Here is a 23,831-nt window from a genome sequence, read left to right as displayed (position 1 = left end):
TCTGCCAAGCAGGCCCCGCCCCGCGGTTCTCGGGGCGCCGTCGCGGTGCGCATGCGCGTTCCGCCGAGGGGGCGGGGCCGGGAGCGGCCGCGGGTCCCCTCACGATTCCCCGCCATGTTGGCCGTGCCTCCCGCCGGTGCCGGGCCCCGCCGTGCCCCTCGGTTCCTTCGGGCAGGGCGGACAGGCGTGCTGAGGCCACCTCGGAGCTCCCTCGGAGGTACCTCGGTGCCGCAGTAGCGCGTTTTGCCTGTCAGCAGCCGCTCCAGAGAGTGGCCCATTACGTTGCTCTTGCCTCCGGAAGCTGAGACATTCTACTGATTTTTTTTCCCTTGTCTAAGGCTCCGTCGCCCTTTCCCGGTGAAGTGACAAGGGGAGGGCCGCAGGAGTGTGTCCCCCCGTGCCGGCGCTCCTCCCGGCCCTGGGCAGTGGGAGGTGGCAGTCCTGCTGTGGGGAGATTTTCCAGTGCTAGAAGTTTATGATAACTTAACTCTGATCTCCCCAGTAAACGACACTTTATTATTGGCTTCTATTTTGCCCAAGTACGGTTGTGTTTTGCTTTGACACTAAAGGAAGGGGTGGGCGTGGGTGACTTGGTCCTTGACTCAGTGAGGTGGGCCATGGGAAATAGAGCATTGCAGAGGTAGTTTCAGAGCTTTCAAGAAAGGATTCTGATGAACTTAGAGAGCCGTAGAAACATGGATTGGATTTGATTGGAAGGGACCCTAAAGCTGTCATGGGCAGGGACACCTCCCACTGTCCCAGGCTGCTCCAAGCCCTGTCCAGCCTGGCCTTGGACACTGCCAGGGATCCAGGGGCAGCCCCAGCTGCTCTGGGCACCCTGTGCCAGGGCCTCACCCCCCACACAGGCAGGAATTGAATCCAGTGCTTATTCCTTCTGGATTTGGACTCCTCGTGTGACAGGAGCAGGGAATGATTCACGGCTCTGGCAGAGTCTGTGTGTGAGAAGCACAGGGATGCTGCTTGGAGCAGCCTTGGCATGGGCAGGAGCAAGATCCCTCAGCAAAGGAACGAGACATGCCAGTTTGGATTAAAATGAAACTCTTCCATCTCTGCAGTTAAGAAAACAAAAGAAATCTGGTTACAGGTAGTCACAGGTACCTTGTGCTGTGGCAGAACCGCACATCTTTCTGCTCACTTAACTTAGGTCTTCCTTAACATTCCAAGATTTTAACTGCTTTCCAAACGGCACATTTTCCTTGGTCTCAAAAGTGAATTCTTATCCGTTTCTAGTTTCACACTAGTATCATTCCACAACCCCAGAGAAACCAGCCGTTTGGATTTGGACTCCTCGTGTGACAGGAGCAGGGAATGATTCACGGCTCTGGCAGAGTCTGTGTGTGAGAAGCACAGGGATGCTGCTTGGAGCAGCCTTGGCATGGGCAGGAGCAAGATCCCACATCCCTCACCTTCAGCAAACACTGGCTCTGCACAGGGGCTTATTGCTCAAACTCCTTGCACAGTTTGGATAGAAATTGTAACTTCTAACAGCTCTTTCATAGGAGGATTCTGCTGTGTCAGTTGGTGATTGAGCTGGTTGCACTCAGTGATCTTAGAGGTTGTTTCCCACCTGAATGATTGTATGTTCTGTGCTGCAGAACAGTCCCCTGTTGCCCATTTAACTCAGGGTATGAGCCCTGAATTAAATGAACCCGTTGCAGTAGGTCACTGTCACATTTCATGTGTTGTAGTTGACAGGATTTTCTGCAGGTTACTCCAGAACCTGTGGAATTGGTTAAAGTGTGCATGGAAAATACGGGGAGTGGGGTTGCTCTCAGCAGTTCAGCCCTCCAAGGAGAGAGCTGGTAGATGAAGGTGGTTTTCAGTCCTCCCTGGAGCAGCTCTGGGTTGGGGGTATGGAGAGAACTGAGCTTTGGTGTTTGGGCAGAATGGATTAGAGTCACAGAGCCTGGATCCACAGAACCTCCAACACCCCGAGTAAAGAATCATCCTTACAGAGTCACAGGCTGGTTTGGGTATGAAGGGACCTGAAAGTTCTTCTGCCATGCACAGGCACACCTTCCACTGTCCCAGGTGGCTCCAAGCCTTGTCCAACCTGGCCTTGGACACTTCCAGAGATCCAGGGGCAGCCACAGCTGCTCTGGGCACGCTGTGCCAGGCCTCACCTCCCTCCCAGGGGAGCATTTCTTCCTAATTCAAGCTGAAAGAAACCTTGAAGTGAGGCAGGAATTGTGATAATAGCTGGTCACAGCATTTGACATAATTTGGTTTTAAAAGTCTGAAGTTATTTTTACCGGAGTAGTTGAGGTGATTGTGGTGTTGCATTTAGGGGTATTTATGACCTTGATTTTTTTATCATGATGGAAAGAAGAGCAAAGCTTTTGACAAAATATAAAAGACCTTAATACCCATGTTGTGGGTTTGAATAAGCCACACTTTCCATTGGAATCATGTTCTGTAGTTGTTGGGGATGAGGGAGGAAAGGAGGGGGACAGGACTGAGAAAAGCACATGTGGAGTTTGTCACAAGCCCAGGTTCAACAGTGAAATCCAGAACACTGCTTTTCTCTCGTGGTTAAATTGTGCGAAATGAATCAGTGGTGTCGGTGTTACCGGCAGAGAGGTTTGTCACTCTTGGAGCTGTAAAGGATGTCTGGAAGGCACGAATGAAGTTTGATTGCTGTGACAGTGACGCTGCAGTCAGCGAGCCACGGTCGCGGCACAGGTACAGCTCAGAGAGGGGGAGAGCCCTTCAGGAGCACGTCCTGATCACCCCGAGCTCCCCACAGCCCTGCAGCCCCGGCAGTGCTCGGAGCAGGGCGAGAGCACCGCCCGGCCCACGCACCGGAGCTGGAGCGGCGCTGGGCCGGCTCTGCTCTGCCCTCCCGGCTCTGCTCTGCCCTCCCGGCTCTGCCCTCCCGGCTCTGCTCTGCCCTCCCGGCCCTGCTCTGCCCTCCCGGCTCTGCTCTGCCCTCCCGGCTCTGCCCTCCCGGCTCTGCTCTGCCCTCCCGGCCCTGCTCTGCCCTCCCGGCCCTGCTCTGCCCTCCCGGCTCTGCCCTCCCGGCTCTGCCCTCCCGGCTCTGCCCTGCCCTCCCGGCTCTGCTCTGCCAGCTCTGCCCTGCCCTCCCGGCTCTGCTCTGCCCTCCCGGCTCTGCTCTGCCAGCTCTGCCCTGCCCTCCCGGCTCTGCTCTGCCCTCCCGGCTCTGCCCTCCCGGCTCTGCTCTGCCCTCCCGGCTCTGCTCTGCCCCTCCCGGCCCTGCTCTGCCCTCCCGGCTCTGCTCTGCCCCTCCTGGCCCTGCTCTGCCCCTCCCGGCCCTGCTCTGCCCTCCCGGCTCTGCTCTGCCCCTCCCGGCCCTGCTCTGCCCTCCCTGCTCTGCCCTCCCGGCTCTGCCCTGCCAGCTCTGCCCTGCCCTCCCGGCTCTGCTCTGCCCTCCCGGCTCTGCCATCCCGGCTCTGCCCTGCCAGCTCTGCTCTGCCCTCCCGGCTCTGCTCTGCCCTCCCGGCTCTGCTCTGCCCCTCCCGGCCCTGCTCTGCCCTCCCGGCTCTGCTCTGCCCCTCCCGGCCCTGCTCTGCCCTCCCTGCTCTGCCCTCCCGGCTCTGCCCTGCCAGCTCTGCCCTGCCCTCCCGGCTCTGCTCTGCCCTCCCGGCTCTGCCATCCCTGCTCTGCCCTCCCGGCTCTGCCCTGCCCTCCCGGCTCTGCTCTGCCCTCCCGGCTCTGCCCTCCCAGCTCTGCCCTGCCCTCCCGGCTCTGCCCTGCCCTCCCGGCTCTGCCCTGCCCTCCCGGCTCTGCCCTCTCAGCTCTGCTCTGCCCTCCCGGCTCTGCTCTGCCCTCCCGGCTCTGCTCTGCCCTCCCGGCTCTGCTCTGCCCTCCCAGCTCTGCCCTGCCCTCCCGGCTCTGCTCTGCCCCTCCGTCCTGGTTCAGGGGCTCCTATGGCCGGCTCGGGTTGCTGTTGCGGCAATCAAACCCACAAGTAGTTCTGAGCACCAGCACACAGGGAGAGAATGCAAATACAGCTGTGCTCCTGTTTATGGAAATAGCACAGGGCGTATCTGTACTTGGTTTGAAGAGTTAGCACAAATAGCTGCATTAATAATTGCTGCAAAATATGCAGTGTCCTCCTTTCGGGTGCCCCAGTAGTGTCAAGACCTACTTCTGTGATTACAGAAGATACAGTTACAGTTCAGAGAGCACCCATGGCCTCACAGAAACCTTTTGTTCCTGCCTGGATTGGTTATGGTGATCCACTTTGGGACCACTGGTCGGGAAGAGCTCTTAGCTGGGAGCTCCTGGTCTGTTACTCCACGTTTGGTGCTCACTGTGTGTGTGAGCCAAGAGCAGCAAGTTACAATACAAGGACTCGAGCTAGGCAGGGCTTTGGCAGCTTCAGTCTGGATCCAGACATGGAGACAGCTCATTCCACCTTGGCTCATCTCCAGCATCATCCCACCAATCCCAGTGACATGTCACCATTTTAACAAAGGACAATTCTGATCACTTTGCCCCGCTGCCACTGCAGCCCATGTTGTCTTGTCCCAGTCCCTCTCCTGGAAGCTGAGGTCCAGCCCTCACGGGTGCTGCTGAGCTGGGGGCACAGGAGGGGCGGGGGCCACCATGCTTTACGTGCTGGCATTCCTAGAGTCTGTTCTTGGGTCGAGGCCTCCCCTCCTTCGGGTTGTGTTGGAGTTTGGTGCCTGGCCATGGCAGCTACACTGGAGAACCTGTGTGGAGGGTGATCCTCCCAGGGGACATTGGGCACCTTATCCATGAGAAGAGCTCCTCCAGCAGGTACCGTGGGGATGATGGCAGAGCAGTGCTCCGTCCTCCACTGGGGACGTGGGCTTGATGTGCCAGCTGCACAAACCCCCCCGTGAGTGAACACTGGAGCTCTCAGAGCCGAGGTGCTCCCACTCAGACCCCGCTGCTCTCACTGTGATTTTTGGAGCCACCTTGAGCCAGAGTGACAAATGGGCTCTCTCATTTCTGTTCTGTTCTTCAGAAATTCATCCTGAAGCAACTGCTTGAAAACTTCACCATTCAAAAGTTTCACTTCCCAAATAGTGCTGTGCTATAAATACCCTGTGCAGTGGGATATGACATTTACTCCCACACAAGACACAGCAGGCTTTGTAACTTGCAAACTCCTTAACCCTTGAGTGAACACAAGGTAAGGAGCTTGTGGGACAGACTCGTGTTGCAGCCTGTGAGCTGCTGTGGGCTGCTGGAAAGGAAACAGGAGGGGAATTGCCCACAGAGTTACTGCAGTTAGATTGGAAAAACTCACTTCTCCCAGCTGTTTGAGCACCACAGAGTGAAGATGTTGCTTTAGGAATATTAGTTCTTTATTCCACTCTTATCAACGGATCTCAGAGCACTTTCCTGTCCAAACCAAAGAAGTACTTAAGTTAGTTTGCTTTAATTTCCGATTCTGCAATTGATTTATGATCCTTGACAAATTTCTTAGTTCCTTGGTTTCATTTCCGTATAAAACAAATGGTAACTGCTTTTCTTTTGTTCTTTACGGGCTGTATATATATATCACAGAGTCATGGAATGGTCTGGGATGGAAGCCCAAATTGAGATGGAAAGCCCATCCAGTGCCACCCCCTGCCTTGAGCAGTGACAACTTCCACTGTCCCAGGCTGCTCCAGGTCCTGTCCAGCCTGGGATCCAGGGGCAGCCACAGCTGCTTTGGGCACCCTGTGCCAGGGCCTGCCCACAGGGAACAATTTCTTTCCTGTCATAGAATCAGAGAATGGTTTGGCTTCGAAGGGACCTTAAAGGTCATATATATATGAGATCATAGATAGATAGATAGATAGATAGATAGATAGAAGGCTAGAAATTCAGCCATTAGGCTCTGTATCTGTTGGGTGCACTGACTGAAGTGCTGGGGTGCTGATGTTTCATAAATATGCTATAGAAATATATAAATATCTTCTCTCTCTCTGTATACATGTGTCTCAATGGGCGTAGGTTTGTAATATTTGTATCTTTCCTATTGAGAAAGAGCTGAAGTCACCTAGATGGGTAGATTTAAAAATGAGTGGGTCATCTTATCTCATCCCCTTGCATAACCTCACCTCAAGCAAGCTGTGTGTCAGGGCAAGTCAAGAGCACGATTGTCAGAGCAGCCCAGTGCTGCTGCTGCTCCTCTGTGGGTGATACAGCCCAGGGTTTTAAAAGTGTGTGATGTTGGCATGTAAGTGTTTTTCTGCTGCTTAAAAGACTTTGCAGAGGGGGTTAATGAAGCTGTGTCCAGGAGGTTTAGCTTGCAGATCAGGAGAAACCTCTTCCCCCCAGAGGGTGCTGGGCACTGCCCAGGCTCCCCAGGGAATGGTCCCAGCCCCGAGGCTGCCAGAGCTCCAGGAGTGTTTGGACAGCACTCTCGGGGATGCACAGGGTGGAATTGCTGGAGTGTCTGTGCAGGGCCAGGAGCTGGACTGGATGATCCTTGGGAGTCCCTTCCAGCTTGGGATATTCCATGATTCTGCGAGAGAATGTCTTGGGATATTCATGGCTCTATAACAGAAACGAATCCTAGCACTGGAAATGGGCTGGTTTCATCTCCCTGGGGTGGGGCATATGAAAACAAACAAAATCAGGCCTTTGTAGAAGGGCTTTGATTCCGATTCTAATCTCAGTTCCATGACATAGATGTGATCCCTCCCAAGTGCGTGTGCCAGTGAAAATGCCTCAATGGCTTCCCAAAGTTTTTCATCAGCTCTTCTGAATGCCAAGCAGCTCCAATTAATCAGAGAGTGGCCCTGCAGGGAATACGCTGCTGCACAGCTTCCTCTTGGCTTTGCCAAACCACGATGCAGCCGCTCGTGTTCCCGAGCAAGTTCTGTTTGGGCTCGGGCTCGGGGCTATCGCCGGGACACACGCGGCAGGCAGGGCTCTCCCGTGGGGAGCAGCAGCGAGCACAGGCAGCGGGGCCGCAGCTCCTCGGGGCTGCTCTTTTATGGGCACGACGATCAAGTAAACATCGATTTTCCCTCTGCTGCGAGCTCAGCTGGGGATTTCAGTGCTCCTCTGACCAACTTACGTAGAGCTGAGTGTTGATCAGATTCTGCTGCAGAGGCAGTGGCACTACCTTATCAAAGAGGAAATGAGCACTGGGAAGACAAAACTGAGATTATTAAAAGTAGCCTCTGATTTTGGGTCGTGGGTGCTCAGTTTAAGGAAATTTGAGCATTCTTTTTCTTGTAGATTACAGGATTTCTCTGGCTGTGATGATTCCTTAACAGCTTTCCAAACTCAGCTCCCTAAAAATCACTTTTCTGGAAGCCACAGGTTCACCAGAAACAGATGTCACTCACCTCAGATACTTAGGAGTGTATTAAAGAATAAGCCCTAAATCTTTGTCAGAATATTACAATAGGCATGTGGTGGTTTTCTTTTTAAGCTCTAGTTCTGATAATTAAGCAGTAAATGAAAACTTCAAATGCTGCTTTTTGAAAAGGAATTGTTATTATAGTTTGTAGAGATCGGGCTCATGAATTGTGAGAAGTTGAGAAGTTGGTATTTCTATTTGATTGAATACTCTTTTTTTAAACTGATGACTCTTAATCCAAAATGAGCAACACTTTCCTCCCAGGGAGCTGGTTCTAATTCAACTCTTTGTACCCCTTTGTCAAAAAAATGTCCCAAGTACAACTTTACTCATTAGCACTTTGACCTATATATCTGTCCTTTTGGGAGGGAAAAGTGTGCTGGATTTTGTGATCAGCATCTCAAGGGACTTTGTCTTTGCTGAAGTGTAGAAATGAAAGATGGGAAGTCGATGGAGATGCCTGTGCACAGTATTTATGGAGTTTTCATCCTCCATGGAGTATTTCAGCAGCAGGAGGTGCCAGTGCTGACATTCCCTGCAGGTTTTGCTCTGTGCACAAAGAGGACTTTGTCCCTAGATAGCTGCTCTGGTCACATCCCACTGTGGTTTCACTATGAGCAGATAAAAAGTTTGCTGTTAATGCCACACGCAGCTGAGCTCAGGAGTGTCAGGCAGGGTCCAAAAGCCACCCTGGCTTGTTGGGACTCCAAGCTGAGGTGTGCAGGTCATTCCAAAACAACCCACAGCTTGTTGCAAGCATGACACCTGGAAAAAGGAATTTGGCTTTATGTTTCAGCTGAGCAAACTGGTGGCTGAACTTCCACTGCAGGGTTATGGCAGCACTTCACAAAATCACAGAAAAGACCTTTAGGATCATCAAGTCCAACCATCAACCCCACACCACTACTGTGGCCACCACTAAACCATGGCATGAAGTGCCACAGCCACACACTTTTCAAGCACTCCAGGGATGGTGGCTCCACCACTGTCCTGGGCAGGCTGTGCCAAGGCCAGACAACCCTTTGGGATCAGCTTTTCCCTAATATCCAACCTAAACCTCCCTGGCACAACCTGAGCCATTCTTCCTGTCCCATCCCTCGTTAGCTGGGAGAAGAGGCTGATCCTTACCTGGCTGCAGCCTCCCAGCTTTGCAGGGCTCTCGTGCTGGACAGCACTGGGGCCATTCCCTACATCTGGTTTGTTCCTCCCACAGCAGAGCACAGCACTCACTGGGCAGGCTGGCTACAGGCAGCTTTGATTGCAAGAATTAATCCAGTTAGCAATTTTTAAAGGCCACAGGATGAGGACACAAACTGAGTGGCTTACTTGGGTTTCAATGTCTCCTCTTCCCCAAATTGCAGTAGTCTGTAAATCATAGAACCATGGAATGGTTTGTGTTGGAAGGGACCTTAAAAATCATCTCATTCCACCCCTCTGCCATGGGCAGAGACACCTCCCACTATCCCAGGTTGCTCCAAGCCCTATCCAACCTTCCAGACAACTATAATATATGAATAAATGGTCATTTATATGAATAATATGACCATATATGTGTCCAAATATGACCATTTATATAAATACATATGACCAATAATGACACAATATATTAATAAATGACCATTTTCATGTCACTTTCTCTCTTTCCTCAGTCCAGAGGGAGAGCAGGAAAGTGAACAACATCACATCTGGGCTCCTGCATCTTAGACAAGACTTTGTCATGATACTGGGACTGATTATTGCTGGACAATGAAGCCCAGGGCTGGAACACCTCTCCTGTGAGGACAGGCTGAGAGAGCTGTGGTTCAGCCTGAAGAGGAGAAGGCTCAGAAGAGACCTCAGAGCCCCTTCCAGTGCCTAAAGGGGCTCCAGGAGAGCTGGAGAGGGACTGGGGACAAGGCATGGAGGGACAGGACACAGGGAATGGCTCCCACTGCCAGAGGGCAGGGATGGATGGGAGATTGGGAATGAGGAATTGTTCCTGTGAGGGTGGGCAGGCCCTGGCACAGGGTGCCCAGAGCAGCTGGGGCTGCCCCTGGATCCCTGGCAGTGCCCAAGGCCAGGCTGGACACTGGGGCTGGAGCAGCCTGGGACAGTGGGAGGTGTCCCTGCCATGGCAGGGGTGGCACCGGGTGGTGTTTTAGGTCCCTTCCCACCCAAACCATTGTGGGATTCTGTGGCTTACAGGATCCCAGGGATAGGTGTGCAGGGCTGGTGTTACCTGGAGCAAAGCCCCAGCACAGGGGCCGAGGGAGGCAGCTTTGGGGTGACCTGGGTGTCAGACCCGGCTGTGTCTGCAGGTGCCCTGGGCTGGGGCTTCAGGCACCGTGCCCAGAGCCCACCACCCCTCTCAGTGCTGGTCCCTCCTGCTCGGGCTGAGCCCAGCCTCATCCCCTGCTCGCACTGTGGTGAAGCAGCAGGGCTGGCTCCAGGACAAGGCACTGGGAACCCCTCTGCTCCCAGCACTGCAGATGTGGGCTTTGGAACAAATCTCAGACGGACAAACAGCGTGGGACGGAGCCCACATAGCTCCAGGCATTTCAGCTCTGCGGTGGCTGTGGAGTGCCAGAATGTGGGGTCTTGTTGCGAAACATCCCGAGTTCCGTGTCTGCCAGGTGTGCGGGATCCCCTGCCTGTGCACAGCCTCTCACCGTGTCGGGAATACCTGTCCGGGTTCCTGGAATCCCTGCTCAGCCTCCTGCGAGGCTGGGATGCTCCGGGCGCTCCCCCAGGGCGGGCGGCAGGACCCAGCCGGGCACGGACCCAGCGGAGTGCGAGAAGAGCAGAGGAAATCCCTGCGGGCTCAGCTGTCGGCGGCTCTTGTGCAGTTTTCCCTTCTGGAATGTCTCCTTTCATCCCAGCCTCTGGCCTCCACCTGAGCCGTCCGAAACCCCGAGCAGCTCTTTGCTCTTACAGGCATTGAGATGGTCTCACCTGGAGCCCAGCAGCTGCTGCCCGTGCGAGGCGCTTCTCCGCCGGTTCTGCCCGGTGCTCACCCCCTGCCTTGCCAGGAGGTGGGCACAGCTCCAGGTCCCCGTGTCCCCACCTCCTCCTCCCGCTCCCGGAGCTGCAGAAGGGACGTGGAACTGCCGTGCTTGTGTCCTCCGAGCAGATTTCTTTACCTGGCTCCCAGGTTCCTGCCCCACTCCAGGCTGTCACCCTGCCTCAACACCTCTGCCACCACCTGGGACCTCACTAGCACTGTTTACAGTGCTAATGCCAGTCGCTAATTTTCTCTGATTAGAAATATGGGATAATGTTGGAAATACTCAGAAATTTTCTCCTGTTTCTCATCTGTGGTGGGAAGGGCTAATGAGAAACAGAAAAACAGAAAAGCAAAGGCTTTTCCTCCCAACTACAGTCCTGCTGGAGACAGTCCAGCTCCAGAGATTTACTGTGTTGACTCTGGATATCCCGTCCCTCTCCTGATGTCCCCAGCCATCCACACAGCTCCTTAGTCCAGTGACACCTCCCTTGGTGCTCTCTCCCATAACTCTGTTGATCTCCTGCTGTTAAAGTTGTATGTCCATCCATCCATCCATCCATCCATCCATCCATCCATCCATCCATCCATCCATCCATCCATCCATCCATCCACCCACCTGTCCCTCCCTCCCTTTATTTCCCAGTGACCCCCTTACCCATAGACAGAAATTGCTCACAAACCTCAGAGCTTTAATTCCCTCCTTGTGATTCATTTTTAACTTCCCAGGAGAAGGATGATCTTGGTGGAGGAGCCCAGCTTGGCGTGGTTCTCATTCCTGCTGTCGTGTGAAGCAAGATGGAGAGAATTACATCCAGAGGCCCAGAGCTGGGCATGGAACATGGGCAGCAGGTCCAAGGTAATCCCATCTGCAGGAGCTTCCAAGAAGCCATTCCTTCTCCTGGAGCCTAAAAAGAACTATTTCCTTCACCAGGTTTGACAGCAAGATGTGGGGTCACTGGGGAGATATCAACAGACAGAGCCATCAGGGCTGATGGCAGGAGAACTACCATTAATATTAGGTTGCAAAACACAACACCTGGAATATCTTTGCTTTCTAACACCAAAAATGTCCCTTTACCGAACAGCCCGAGAGCTCACAGGCAGTGTTATCTGGGTGAGAAATGCAGGGCCTGTGAGGCCCCTTCAGCTGCTGTGACAGTAAATCCTGGTAAGAACAATTCAGTAGAAGCCTGGTCAGCCAGAGCCCAGGATGGAGCAGGGGCATGGCACAAAGTCAGTTTTACACAGACCCCTAAACAGCAGCTCTCCAGCAATAGCAGCTGGCTCAGCCTTGGCTTTGGAAGTTTATTAAGATAAATCAGAGACTGGAATTTTTAATGAAATTAAACTAGACTGTAAAACGTGTAAAAATGGAAATGGGCTAAAAATTCTATCAGACATTTGGTATTAATCCAACAAAAGATGTGTGTGATGCTTTAAAGGGAATTATGTAATAATCAGGTCAAAATAACAAAGCCTTTAAAGCATCCTGTGGGATGGGGATTCCACCTGGAGGTGGGATCCATAGGGAGATAAAGAGGAAATTCAGCTAAATGGCAAAGACAACATGGAACCACCTCCCTGTGATTGCTTCTCTGGGACTGGCTGCCTACACTGGGCCCCCACAGCTCCAATGCTGGCCTCCTGCAGCACTGGCACAGGTTGCCCAGGGAAGCTGTGTCTTGATTTGAAAAGCCAGGTGTCTGCTAAGGAAGGCAGGAGCCTCCCTTGAAATGGAAAATATAAACCCCCTCCTTCTGAACTATTATAATTTTGAAATTAAGGGGCTCTCAGGCAAAGCATTCCAGCCCACAGTTCCAGTCCAGCGCAGCTGAGCTTTACCCAGAGTACAGTTGTTTTCCCTCAGCACACTCAGGTGAATTTGCACCTTTCCCTCCATTCCCAGCTTTGCAAGCTGAGGTGTTTGTGCTCACACCCGAGGAACCCAGTAGCAAGAGCAACAAGACAGTAATGGGCTGGAAAAACACAGCAAGGACCCCCGTGGTGAATCTGCTGGGTCTCCAGACAAGCAAATTCACACTCTGCAGAGGACACAGCATTGGCTCCCGGGCTAAACCAGCCCATTCCCACAGGGCTTGTGCTGTCCTAGAGCCATGTCCTTCTGGTTAGACACTCCTCCCTTCCCTGGGAGCTCTGGGTCAGAAAAATATTTCCATCTGTCATTGGGAGATTGCCTGAATTGTTGGTAACTTAATAAATGCAGGAAAGAGTCAGCTCAGACTGTTACAAATCTGAAGTCTTCAGGTGTGGAGCCAGGCTGGCAGAGCTGGGGGTGTTCAGCCTGGAGATGAGGAGGCTCCAGGGAGATCTTAGAGCCCTTTCCAGTGCTTGAAGACCCTCCAGGAGGGCTGGAGAGGGACTTTGGACAAGGGTCTGGATTGACAGGACAAGGGAGAATGGCTTCCCACTGCCAGGGTAGTTGGGATATTGGGATGAAATGAGGAGGCCCTGGCACAGGGTGCCCAGAGCAGCTGTGGCTGCCCCAGGATCCCTGGCAGTGCTCAAGGCAGGAGTGGAAGCTGTCACTGCCCATGGTGGGGAGTGGGAACAAGGTGATCTTTAAGGTCCCTTCCAGCCAAACCATCCTATGGTTCTAGACTGAGCATAACTAAGAAAATGTTAAGCAGTGACTCGATCATGTTCTCCAGTGGAGATTCTGATGTTAGAGGACATTTATTTTAACAACAGAAACACCAGTGCCAACAGCCAGGAGGGAGAAGGAGGCAAATCCAGGCTGGCACAAAAGCAGGAGAGGCTCATTGAATCCACTTTAACTCCATCAGTGAACCAAAATTAAGTGTCTGTCTCAGCTTGACCATCTTCCACAGTAATTTCTGCATTAAAATAAATGGCCCCTGCCACAACAGGGAATTGCAGCACAGGATAAGCTCAGGGCTGTGTCCCCTCCCTGCCCGTGTCGTGTTACACTGTCACTGGCTTGACTGAGAGACGAACTCTCCGCTTTGGCTCATGTAACACCAGACACAAAAAGAGCTCATTCATCAACAGGATCCCAAGATGCTCTTGCAACATCACGGGGAAAAGCTGCTGCTTTGTCAAGTTTAGACGGGGACCTGATTCTCTTCTCTGTGCACCAGGCTCAGACATGTCTTAGCAGATCAAAGGATTGTCATAGATAGGAGCAGACACTTTCGTACTAGATAGAAGCAGCTCCTACCCCGGTGAGGTTAAGGAAAAGTTCTTCTTTTTTAATGTAAATGCACACTTTAAAAAAATCACTTCTAAAAAAAAAAGAAATTAATGTCTTAAGAAAAACAGGTCTGAGGAGAATCTTGCATCCCCTTCTGCTCACAGGACACCCATTCTCCCCTCCCTTCCCAAGACATTCAAAGACAGCTGGGTAAGGAGCCTGGATAGGGCTGTGTCACCTGGGCCACATGCATTGTCCCATGTTCCTTCAGCAGGATGCAGAATTTCACTGCCTGTCTCACCAAAGCTGCACAGGGGATTTTCAAGAGTTCAAAGATCACTTTTGCTAGTGATACCATTTTAGGACTATGCCCTCAGCTCCTGGGCACTGGGACAGCACCTCTGTTACCAGCTCTGTATTTGTCCAGATATGAGTGAAGGGTCCAGCAAACAGCTGCAAACAGCTGCAGCCATTGGGATGGATCCCCTTGCCACCCTCCTGCAGCATCACCCACCGGGAGGTGTTTGATTCATGAGCTGCTCTGGGAGCCCAGCCCTCGAATCACCTGTGCTGTGACCATTCCAACCCGCACGTGGCACAAGGGATACCTGGAGCTTTCCTCAAAGACTGCAGAGGGTTCACCTTCCACAGAAAGCATTCCAGAGAAAGGAATGGAGCAGGGAAGGGGCTGGAGCACCAGGAGCCGCTGAAGGAGCTGAGGGGGCTCAGCCTGGAGAAAAGGAGGCTCGGGGGGCCCTTCTGGCTCTGCACAGCTCCTGACAGCAGGGGCAGCCAGGAGGGTGTCGGGCTCTGCTCCAGGGAAAAAGGGACAGGACAAAAGGAAACAGCCTCTAGTTGTGCCAGGGGAGAGTTAGGTTGGATGTTGGGGAAAATTTAATAATGGAAAAGGTGTCCAGCCCTGGGACAGCCTGCCCAGGGCAGGGGCAGGGTCACCATGCCTGGAGTGACTTAAAAGGTGTGTGAATGTGGCATATGGGGGCATGGGTTAGTGGTGGGCTTGGCAGTACTGGGGGAACAGTTGGACTCAATCTTAGAGAGCTTTTCCAACTGAAATGTTTCTATGATTCTGTGATGCTTAAGGAAGATTTGGGCAGGATGGTGCTGGAAAATCTGCCGAGCTTCTGAGATTGTGTCCACCCCAGCTCTCAACCACAGGTCAGCTGGAGCTGGCAGGGCTAATTCAGCTACTGCAGGTTCATTTGCTGGCTGGATATTGAATTTCTGGACACTGCAATGGCTCTGGCTCTGAGCCAGAGAGAGCTGAAGGATGGCAGGGGGCTGTCCTGGACATGCTTCCCTGTGTCACATCTCAAGCAGGTGAGGACAAATCCATCCAATTCCCTGGGAGATGTGGGCAGAGATGGATGGGGGCTGTGCCCCAGTTCATGTTCTTTGACACTGAAATGCTCATTAATGAGACAGCTTTAATCAGACCCATTAATGGGGTAGATCAAAGATCATCTGGCAAAGCACCTTGGCAGCAGCTGGCATCAGAGCAAGGACTCCCCAGCAGAAGCTTCTGGAGCTGAAGCCACTCCTTGTGGCTGCTGCCCCTGGACTGCCCCTGCCCCCATGGTAGCTCCTGGTTTGGGGACAAATGCACAGGGGGACTCAAAGGTCCCTCTGACCCCCATGGGGGATCCCCCAGTGGCACTGCACCCACCAGCCCCTCTCAGCCATTTCTGCAGGAATTATTGATGCTGCAAATGAGAATTTGGATATTTGCACCACCAGTGCCTGGGGGAGGCTGGGCTGCTCCTGGTCACTCGTGCCCCTGGCCCACATCCGTGTGTGCCTGACAAACCAGCAAACCCAAGCAGCGCCCAGGTCTCTTCCAAAAACAATTACCTCATGTTGAAGCCATGGAGCATGTGATTTCCCAGCCCGACACTGAGAGCCTCCCTCCTCCAGAGGGAGAGGAGCTGTGCAGGAGCCAGCTGGGATTCAGCAGGAAAGGCTTTATCCTCTCTCCAAGGACAGGGGTCCAAGCAGGACTCTGCCCAGGAGATGGGACTGCCAAGGCACCATGCAGGAAGCAGACTGCACCCTTCAGAGAGGAAAAGCCCTTAAAGCTTTGAATCTGTCTGAATTTTGAGCACCTTAAAACTTCAGATCTGCCTGGATTTTGAGCTTATTTCCTGGCAAATTGGCTTATTTCTCTCAGAGTTGTAAAAATATGGATGGAGGTTTCCAAAGAGGGAGTTTGAATTGGGGCAGAGGGGCTGCACCTGCCTGGTTTGGCACATTGAGGTGAGGGAATGTGAGGAAATCTCCCCTTGCTGAGCCCCAAACTCTGTACAGCACCTGGCACCTGGCTCTGATGGGGACAGACAGTGTGGCTGAGCTCCATGGCAGCAGGTCAGGCTTTGTTCTGCTGCCAGGTTCTTGCCAGCACCTCGTTCCTTGTCCCACTTTCCCTCAGCCTCGTGATTTGAGGAGGGAAGGGGGGAGCCGCTCGGTCATTGAGCTCCTGGCCCAGCTCAGGTCCCACGTGGATGTCTCACAAGGATCCCCTTTGATCCCAGCACAGCCAGGAGGCTCCAGGAACCAGGACAGAGGCCATGAGCGCTGCAGAATAATTAATCCAAGAGAGGGAACCTACTGGGAACTGCTGTCTGAGACAAATCCCAGTCTCGGGAGACTCAGGTGTGCTTCTCCAGCCGGGACAGACAAGTCTGTGACTTGCAGAGCCTGGCTGGGAGCAGAGTTTCCCTGAAACGCTCAAGCTTCTCTTTCCTGAAAGTTCCTCTGTGCAGATTAGCAGATGTCTTTGTTGGAGCCCTGGGTCCCTGCCAAGGATTACTGTAAACACTTGGCGAGGTGCAGCCTCTTGGCACCCGCTCCGTGGGGGGAGCGCAGGTCACCTCGAGTGCCACTCGGCTGTTCACACTCACACAGGAGCTGTTAACTGCCAACAGCCCGGGCAGGCCAACACAGCTTCAACTTGCAGCCCTGAAACAACACCAATATTTTGGTTTTCCCATCTTTCTTACCAAGGAGGAGTGAAGGGGTTAACTGGGAGATGCTGTTCCCATACCTGTGAGTGGCCAGCGGTGTAAAGACAGAGCCTGCTGGTGCCAGGTGTAAGAAATGTGAACGACCACAACAGAAACTGATGTATGATCAAGGGTCAATCCAGGCCTGAGTGGCCAAGAGCTCCTGCTGTGGCACTGGGAACTGCTCACTCTGTGTGGGATCAGCAGAGTGAGGTGAGAGAAAACCTAACCTGTCATGGGATCCCAGAGGAGTCTGGGTGGGAAGGGGCCTTAAGGCACACCCAGTGCCACCCCTGCAATGGGCAGGGACACCTTCCACTGGCCCAGGTGGCTCCAAGCCCCAGTGTCCAGCCTGGCCTTGGGCACTGCCAGGGATCCAGGGGCAGCCCCAGCTGCTCTGGGCACCCTGTGCCAGGGCCTGCTCACCCTCACAGGGAACAATTCCTTCCCTATATCCCACCTCACCTGCCCTCTGGCACAGGTCCCTGTGTCCTGTTCCTCCATCCCTTGTCCAAAGTCTCTCTCCAGCTCTCCAGAAGCCCCTTTAGGCAGTGGAAGGAATGCTAAATACTTCCTGGATGCTTCTCTTCTCCAGGCTGGACACCCCCAGCTTTCCCAGCCTGTTACGGGGTGAGGATTTGTTAACAACCACACAGAGACTAGGTGAGAGCTCCAGAGGATTCCCTCACTTAGAGATGGAGTAAAGACCTGTGTGACCTGTTTGCCCAGAAGCCATCCCTGGAGGACTGTGCCCTCCCAGGTGTGACACCTGCATGGTCAGCTCCAGCTGCCCACTTCCTAAGGGCACACTTCAACCCAGTGCTCCAATGCAGGTCTGACTGTGAAGAAAACATTGGGTGATGGAGGACAGCACTGAAATGACTCAGATTTGAAGAAAAACCTCTTACAACAAAGGCTTGGAGCCCCATTTGTGACTGTCAGTACCGAGCCTGCCAATGCCTTAATGAGCAGCTCCAACAATTAATTACCTCCGCTGTAAAGAATGTGCCGTTTCCCAGTTCCACACGTCTCTGTTGGCCAACAGCTTTGGCATGTGTTCTTCCTCTTCCCTGCCAGATGGAAGAACCCTCCCGTGTCAAACTTCTGCTCCCCCATGGGAGCTGCCAGCGTTCCAGTCTTTCCTGAGCCGTGGGTGGCACCACAGGTGTGGGATTCCCGTTTTGTTCCAGGTTCCCTCCAGGTTTCCCAAGCTGCTGATGTGAGCTCCCAGGCTGGCTGTGGTCCCCCATCCCATTTCTAGATCCTGCTTTTCCCATCCTAAGTCAAATTTATGCAGTCTCTGATCCCATACATAGGAACTGTGTGCAGTTCTGCACCCCAACATTTGAGAAGGACGGGAAAACCCTGGAATGTGTCCAGAGGAGGAGAACCAAGGGGCAATGGGCTGGAAGACATGGAGAGGGGGGCTGAGGGGTGATCTCATGGCTCTGTGCAGCTTCCTCAGGAGAGGATGTGGAGATAGAGGTGCTGAGCTCTTCTCCTTGGGATCCAGGCACTGGAAGCTGCACATGGAGAGGGTTAGACTGGACATTGGGAAGCATCTTTATCAAGAGGGTGGCCAGGCACTGGGATGGGCTTCCTGGAGTGGTGGTCAATGCCCCAAACCTGTCAGTGTTGAAGAGGTGTTTGGACAGTGCCCTTAACAATATACTGTAACTTCTGGTCATCCCTGAAGTGGTCAGGCAGTTGCAGTAAATGGTCACTGTAGGTCCCTTCAAACTCTCCTCTCCCTCTCCTCACATTTGTGTGACCCTCTCTAACACTTTCTCTTCATTCTCATCCAGCTCCCAAAGTGACAGTGGTGGCACTGGTCTCATGCACAGCCTCTGGCTGCCTCCTTGCATGGATCCAAACACAGCCCCAGGCATCCCCACTGCCCCATCCTGCCGTGGGCTGCAGCCCCTTTCACTGGGGAGATGCCAGGGCAGGACCCCAGCCCCATTCCCTGATGGAGCAGCTCCATCTTGTGCCATCCTTAGCCAGGTGGCACAGCATGAACCCAGCCCTGCCCCGGTGCAGGGTGGGGTGGCCAAGCCGAGGGCCCGGGTCAGCCCAGGACACATCCAGCAGCTCACCCCTCAGAGGGCCCCACTAGCCATGATTTCTGTCCCTGCAGCAGCAGGGGTGTCACAGCGAGCTGGTGCCAAGGAAGAGGCTGCACAAGCCTCTCCTGACTCTTTTAGTGAGGATGAAGGCCACCAGCCATGCAGGATGCTCTCCAGGCCTCCCTGAGCATGGAAGAATGTAGGGAGGGGAGCACTGTGGAGTAGTGGAGGGGTCTGAGCCTTTTCTGCCTGGTGACACTAGGAGAAAGAGGACAGGAGGAGGAAATAACCTGAGGAGAAACTTCCTTTTGGGAAGTTTGTATTGGGAGCTAATGACTTCCTGAGCTGTTTGGGTAGCCTTGAGCTGATCAGAGCGAGCCTGTAGGACAAGGGCAGTGAGCAGGGATGGGGACACCAGGAAGAAGTCACTGGTGGCAGGACACTGCAGTGTCAGCTGCCCATCCTGTCAGTCCTGCCATCACAACCAGATCACAACCCTGTAACCCCAAACACCCCTGGGAGTCGCGGGGAGGCTGCAGGGGCTGCTGGCTGAGCCATGGTAGGAGCCACCCACCAAAAACCCTGAATGGGTCTGGCTTTGTCTGGGGCCCAGCAAGTCAGTACCTGCTTCTTGACTCCTTCCACCTTAAACATTTACCTGCTGCTCTTCCCCCTGTGCTTCCTGCTGGGAATATCTTCATTAATGATCTGGAGGTGGGACACAGCCCTTGCCACTGACACGAACCCGGGTGAGCCCGATGGAGCAGAGGCTTGTGCTGCCATCCAGAGGGGCCCGAGGAAATGAACTGGCAGGAACTTCGTGCACTTCGTCTCTTCTTTTCCTCTGGCCCCAGGGTTCTTCTAGCTCAGACTCCCTGCCCTCGTGTCTTTTCTGTGCCACACTGTCCTTGCTTTACCTTATTTCAGCCAGCTCTGGCTGTCTCATGCACACAGAGACCTGGGGAGGCTGAGCCCAGCTGCCTCTCAAACAACTGCCCTCAATCACTTCACCTTCAATCCACACAACTCTTCTCTGCCTGGGCCCATCAAATATTTGCTGTTCATAAATTCTGGTAGCCAGAAGTAAAGTCAGACAAGTCCTAGACTCCAGGGTCCAGGACAAAACTCTTTCCTGCCAAGCTGGTTGGAAACCACTCAAGTGGACATCCAGGTCCTCTCCTTGGCTGCTCTGTTTCTTTAGAATCCCTGCTGAGCTATGCCCACAGAATCCCAACATGGTCTGAGCTGGAAGAGACCTCAAGGATCACCAGTTCCACACCTTCCACTAGACCAGATCAGTCAAAGGCCTGTCCAACCTGGCCTTGGACACTTCAAGGGATTCAAGGGCAGCCACAGCTCTCTGGGCACCCTGTGCCAGGGTCTCACCACCCTTGATTTTGGGTTTTTTTGTCTCTTTTGCACAGCCATTGACAGTTTTCCCAGGAACTGGAGCACAAAGGAGCTGAAGGTTTTTGCTCACAGTCTCTGATGCACTTGGCCATGTTCAGCTCCTGTCTGGGACTGTTCTCACACAGCCAGGAGAGCTTCAGGCTCTGGCTGCTGCACTGAGGTGGTTGGGAAGAAGCTTTTTAACATTTGCAACACAATTTTTTGATGACTGATCGGGAAAGTTCAGGCCCTCAGGAGTCCTTTTTCTTGAATAACACAGTGCTGGATGATGAATGGATGGGTGTCACACTGAGTTCTGTGACACACCACAGCTGAGCTCAGGGTGCCAGTTTGTGTTAGATCCAGGGATTTTTAAGATTTTGAGATAAAGAAAATGCCTATGTAGATTTTAGACATTCTTTTGGCATTGGGAGCCCAGGTGTCTGTGAGGGATCTTCCAAGCATTTCACTGCATCTTAGATAGCTGGAAACCTGCCCCTTAAATTAGCATTCCCATTTGGAATGGCACATCTTTGCAGCTGGCCTAACCTGGGATGGGAGAGCGCAGAATAAAATAGAAAAAATAGAAGAGAACTAGAGAAGAGTAAAATTGGAATGGAATGGAATGGAATAACTTCTAGTGAGGGGGAAAGCAATACAAGGAGACTGTAATTATTCTTCAAAGACCCCTTTCTGATAGGTAAATTAGGAACTTTTTTATGGTCAGGACAAGTAGCATCATGTCCAGGGGCCATGGGGTGGTCTGGCATCACCTCCCTTGGCCCAGGGGAGGGCAGAAAATGGGGGGTGCAGGTGAAGGTGCTCTGTGTTATTGCTTGAGGCATCTGCAGAAGCAAGAGAGCTGATTGACAAGGAAGACCCAAGAAATCACCTTTTTCATGAAAACCTCCAAGTTCAGGATCATTTAGGTCACATTGGTAGGGATGAGGAATTCTGATGGAGCTGGATATTTATATGATGCAATACTCTTGGTTTCTGAAGCTTGGACAAAGTCCTTCCAGAACTGCTTTCCTGCCTTTTCTTCCCATCCTGTGCTTTTGCAACCCTCACACAATGCCAGGTGAGTTTGGAATTCCTCAGTAGATCCCACAGCAGATCCCACCTCCAAGGACTGAAATGGGAACTTGCTCCTTATTTCTTACAACGCATCCTGAAAAACCTCCCTTGTTTTTCTAGCAATGAGGACTAAAGGAAATCTAGAAAATGTGATCTCTGAGGGAAGAGTGAAAGAATTGGGCTGTTTGTAGCAGAGGAGCAGAGCAGGGACAGCTGGAGATGTGCTGACCTCCAGCCTCCCCTTTGCAGCTGCACTTCCTGCCCTGCTGGGATAACCCTCCTCCAATAAATAAAAGGCTGCCATGGAAAAGAAGGGAATAAACTGCTCTGTGTCTGCCTGGAGAGGATGAGGAATCACAGAGTGAGGCTGCAGTGAGAGCTTTAATCAGACTTTGGGGACTGGCTGAGTGTAAACACAGCCCTGGGCCAGGACAGAGCTGCTGTGCCGGGTTCCGTCAGCGGCAGTTTTAGGAGGGAAGAGCACAAATTAAACAAACATCCATCATGGGGGGTTTAAGCTGCACTCACCCTGCACTGGATCAGAGTGAGCAGCAATTGCTCCAGGCACCCCTCCAGCTCTGCTTGCTCAGCTTCTCTGCTGCTATTCCCAACAATCTCGTGGCTCCAGGCAGGTGAAAACTGGAACCAGCTCCTCCTCTCTGAGAGTGGATGTTTGGAGAAGGGGTTTGCCCCCATCCCTGTGACTTTCCAGCAGCCTGGATGCAGGAGCAGCCCTGCTGGGCTGCCTCAGGCCCACAGCAGGTGGGGAAGGATGAAGAACCATGCTGGGGACAGTGAGGAGGGACCATGGAGCTGGGTGAGTGTTGCTGAAGATCTTCACACTATAAAAACTTCCTTTTTGTTTCTTTAAGGAATTTTAATGGATGTTATGCACTGGGGTAACAGGGTAACAACTCCTCAACACTCTGCTGTGAAGCCAGAGTACAGGAGCCTGAGATTTCAGCCTGGGCTTCCATCCCTTGTCAAAGAATCCCAGAATGGTGTGGATTGGAAGGGACCTGAAAGATGATCCAGTGCCACCCCTGCTATGGCAGGGACACCTTCCACTATCCCAGGTTGCTTGAAGCCCATCCAGCCTGGCTTTGGGCACTGCCAGGGATCCAGGGGCAGCCCCAGCTGCTCTGGGCACCCTGTGCCAGGGCCTGCCCACCCTCACAGGGAACAATTCCTTCCCTATATCCCACCTAACCTGCCCTCTGGCAGTGGAAAGCCCTAGTCCTGTTCCTCCATCCCTTGTCCAAAGTTCCTCTCCAGTTTTCTTGGAGCCCCCTTCGGCACTGGAAGGAGTTTCTAAGGTCTGCCTGGAGCCCTTTTCTCCTGAGCAGCCTGTTTTGTGCTGGTTTGGGCTGGCCAGGGCTCAGCACCACATCTCCAGGAGAGCAGGGATGGGTTTTTATCCAGGAAGCTGCAGAATCAGCTGCAGTCAGACTGGTCAGCATCTCAAGATGTTTCCCTTCTGTTCAACTGAGTCTGGTGGTTTTGGCTGGATTCCCAGCCCTCTTCAGCCTGGGGAATCACAGACAGGGATGCAAATAGAAGCAGCTCATAGTGGAGCTTTGCCATGGGGCAATTCCTTCCCGGAGAGGAAACGAAGCTGTTGGATGCTGCTGAGGGACAGGGCAGCCCCACAACCCCTCAAGCTGCCCCAGGCTCCTCCACCCTCCTCTCCCAGGAAGCAAACATCCTCAGGAGGATTCTCAGGAACAGCTTTGGGAAAGATTTCCCCTTATGAGAAGCAAAGCCTTGAGGACTCTGCTTCATCTGGGTTCTTTCACAGGGTGGCTGGCTCTGCACACACTGACCTTAGAGGGGATGTTAATGTTTTCCCACTGTAAATGTTCATGTTTTTGTGCAACAGTCACATTGCAGTCTTGGAAGTCTCATTTTGGTTTTCATAAAACTTCCTGGAAAACTCAATAAAAGAAAACACCATATCTACTTAATTACTAAAAGCCTGGGAAGTGAATATTTAGTTTGTTTACCGTTTGACATCCTCCTCCTTGGCTCAAGACCATAACAGCAATGTGTGTGTGTTGGGCTGGAAATTTTGATGTGTTGTCTAATTTTCTTTATTACTTCCCTTTTTGAAAAAATAGAGAAGAGGGAAGGGCACAGTTACCCCCTCACAAACGGTTACTGCTGGGGCAGCCCACGGAGCCATTTACCAGCAGGGGAATTGTGGAAGGAGGAAGAGGCCCTGCCTCATGAGATAGAAAAAATACCAGAGGAAGCTGAGTAAGAAGAAATGAAGAATCAATATAAATTACAAAAGCAAAATTCATGTTTTTAAAGAGAGACCTGGCAGATGAGCAGTTAGAGCACCAGAGAACAACCTGATAAAATCCCAGCATGGTTTGGGCTGGAAGGAATTTAAAGCCCATCCAGGGGGCTTCCTCACCTTCCACTGTCCCAGCCCTGTTCTGCCTGGCCTTGGACACTGCCAGGGCTGGGGCAGCCACAGCTGCTCTGGGCAGGCTCAACACCCTCACCTCCCCCAGCCTGTCTCCAGAGCAGAGGAGCTCCAGCCTCAGGGCATTTTTCAGAGAAATCTCTGTGTTTATCTGTTTTGTCCTCATTTCCATCCTTCTGTCCCAGGCAGAAGCTACACCCCAGAGATGTCTGTGCAAGCCTCGGGTGTGATCCAGAGTTGTGATTTGAGGTGCCAGACCCAGCAGGGTGGCCCTGGTGGCTGATGTCCTGCCTGCACTCAGCACACCCAGGCACAGAGCTGCCATCGTGTGCCCAGCCCTGTGCTGGGCAGAGCTGCAGGGCCACACTCACCCCACTGGTACCT

The 23,831-nt window shown here is 52.9% G+C and overlaps 1 long non-coding RNA gene across 2 annotated transcripts; it reads left to right on the top strand.

The window, feature by feature from the left end:
- The first annotated feature begins 106 nt into the window (after positions 1-106).
- On the top strand, positions 107-23,446 carry LOC135286860 (uncharacterized). Of its 2 annotated transcripts, XR_010350860.1 has the most exons (4): positions 107-217; positions 11,022-11,151; positions 20,942-21,020; positions 21,137-23,446. It is a non-coding gene; the product is annotated as an uncharacterized LOC135286860 (long non-coding RNA). The 2 variants fall into 2 exon arrangements; XR_010350859.1 differs by lacking the exon at positions 107-217 and having other exon boundaries at positions 10,407-11,151.
- Positions 23,447-23,831: the final 385 nt, after the last annotated feature.

The sequence above is a fragment of the Passer domesticus genome, chromosome 27, assembly GCF_036417665.1.
Source record: "Passer domesticus isolate bPasDom1 chromosome 27, bPasDom1.hap1, whole genome shotgun sequence".
Lineage (NCBI taxonomy): Eukaryota > Metazoa > Chordata > Aves > Passeriformes > Passeridae > Passer > Passer domesticus.
The sequence above is the reverse complement of the archived record's forward strand: the minus strand, read 5'-3'. Positions and strand labels throughout refer to the sequence as shown.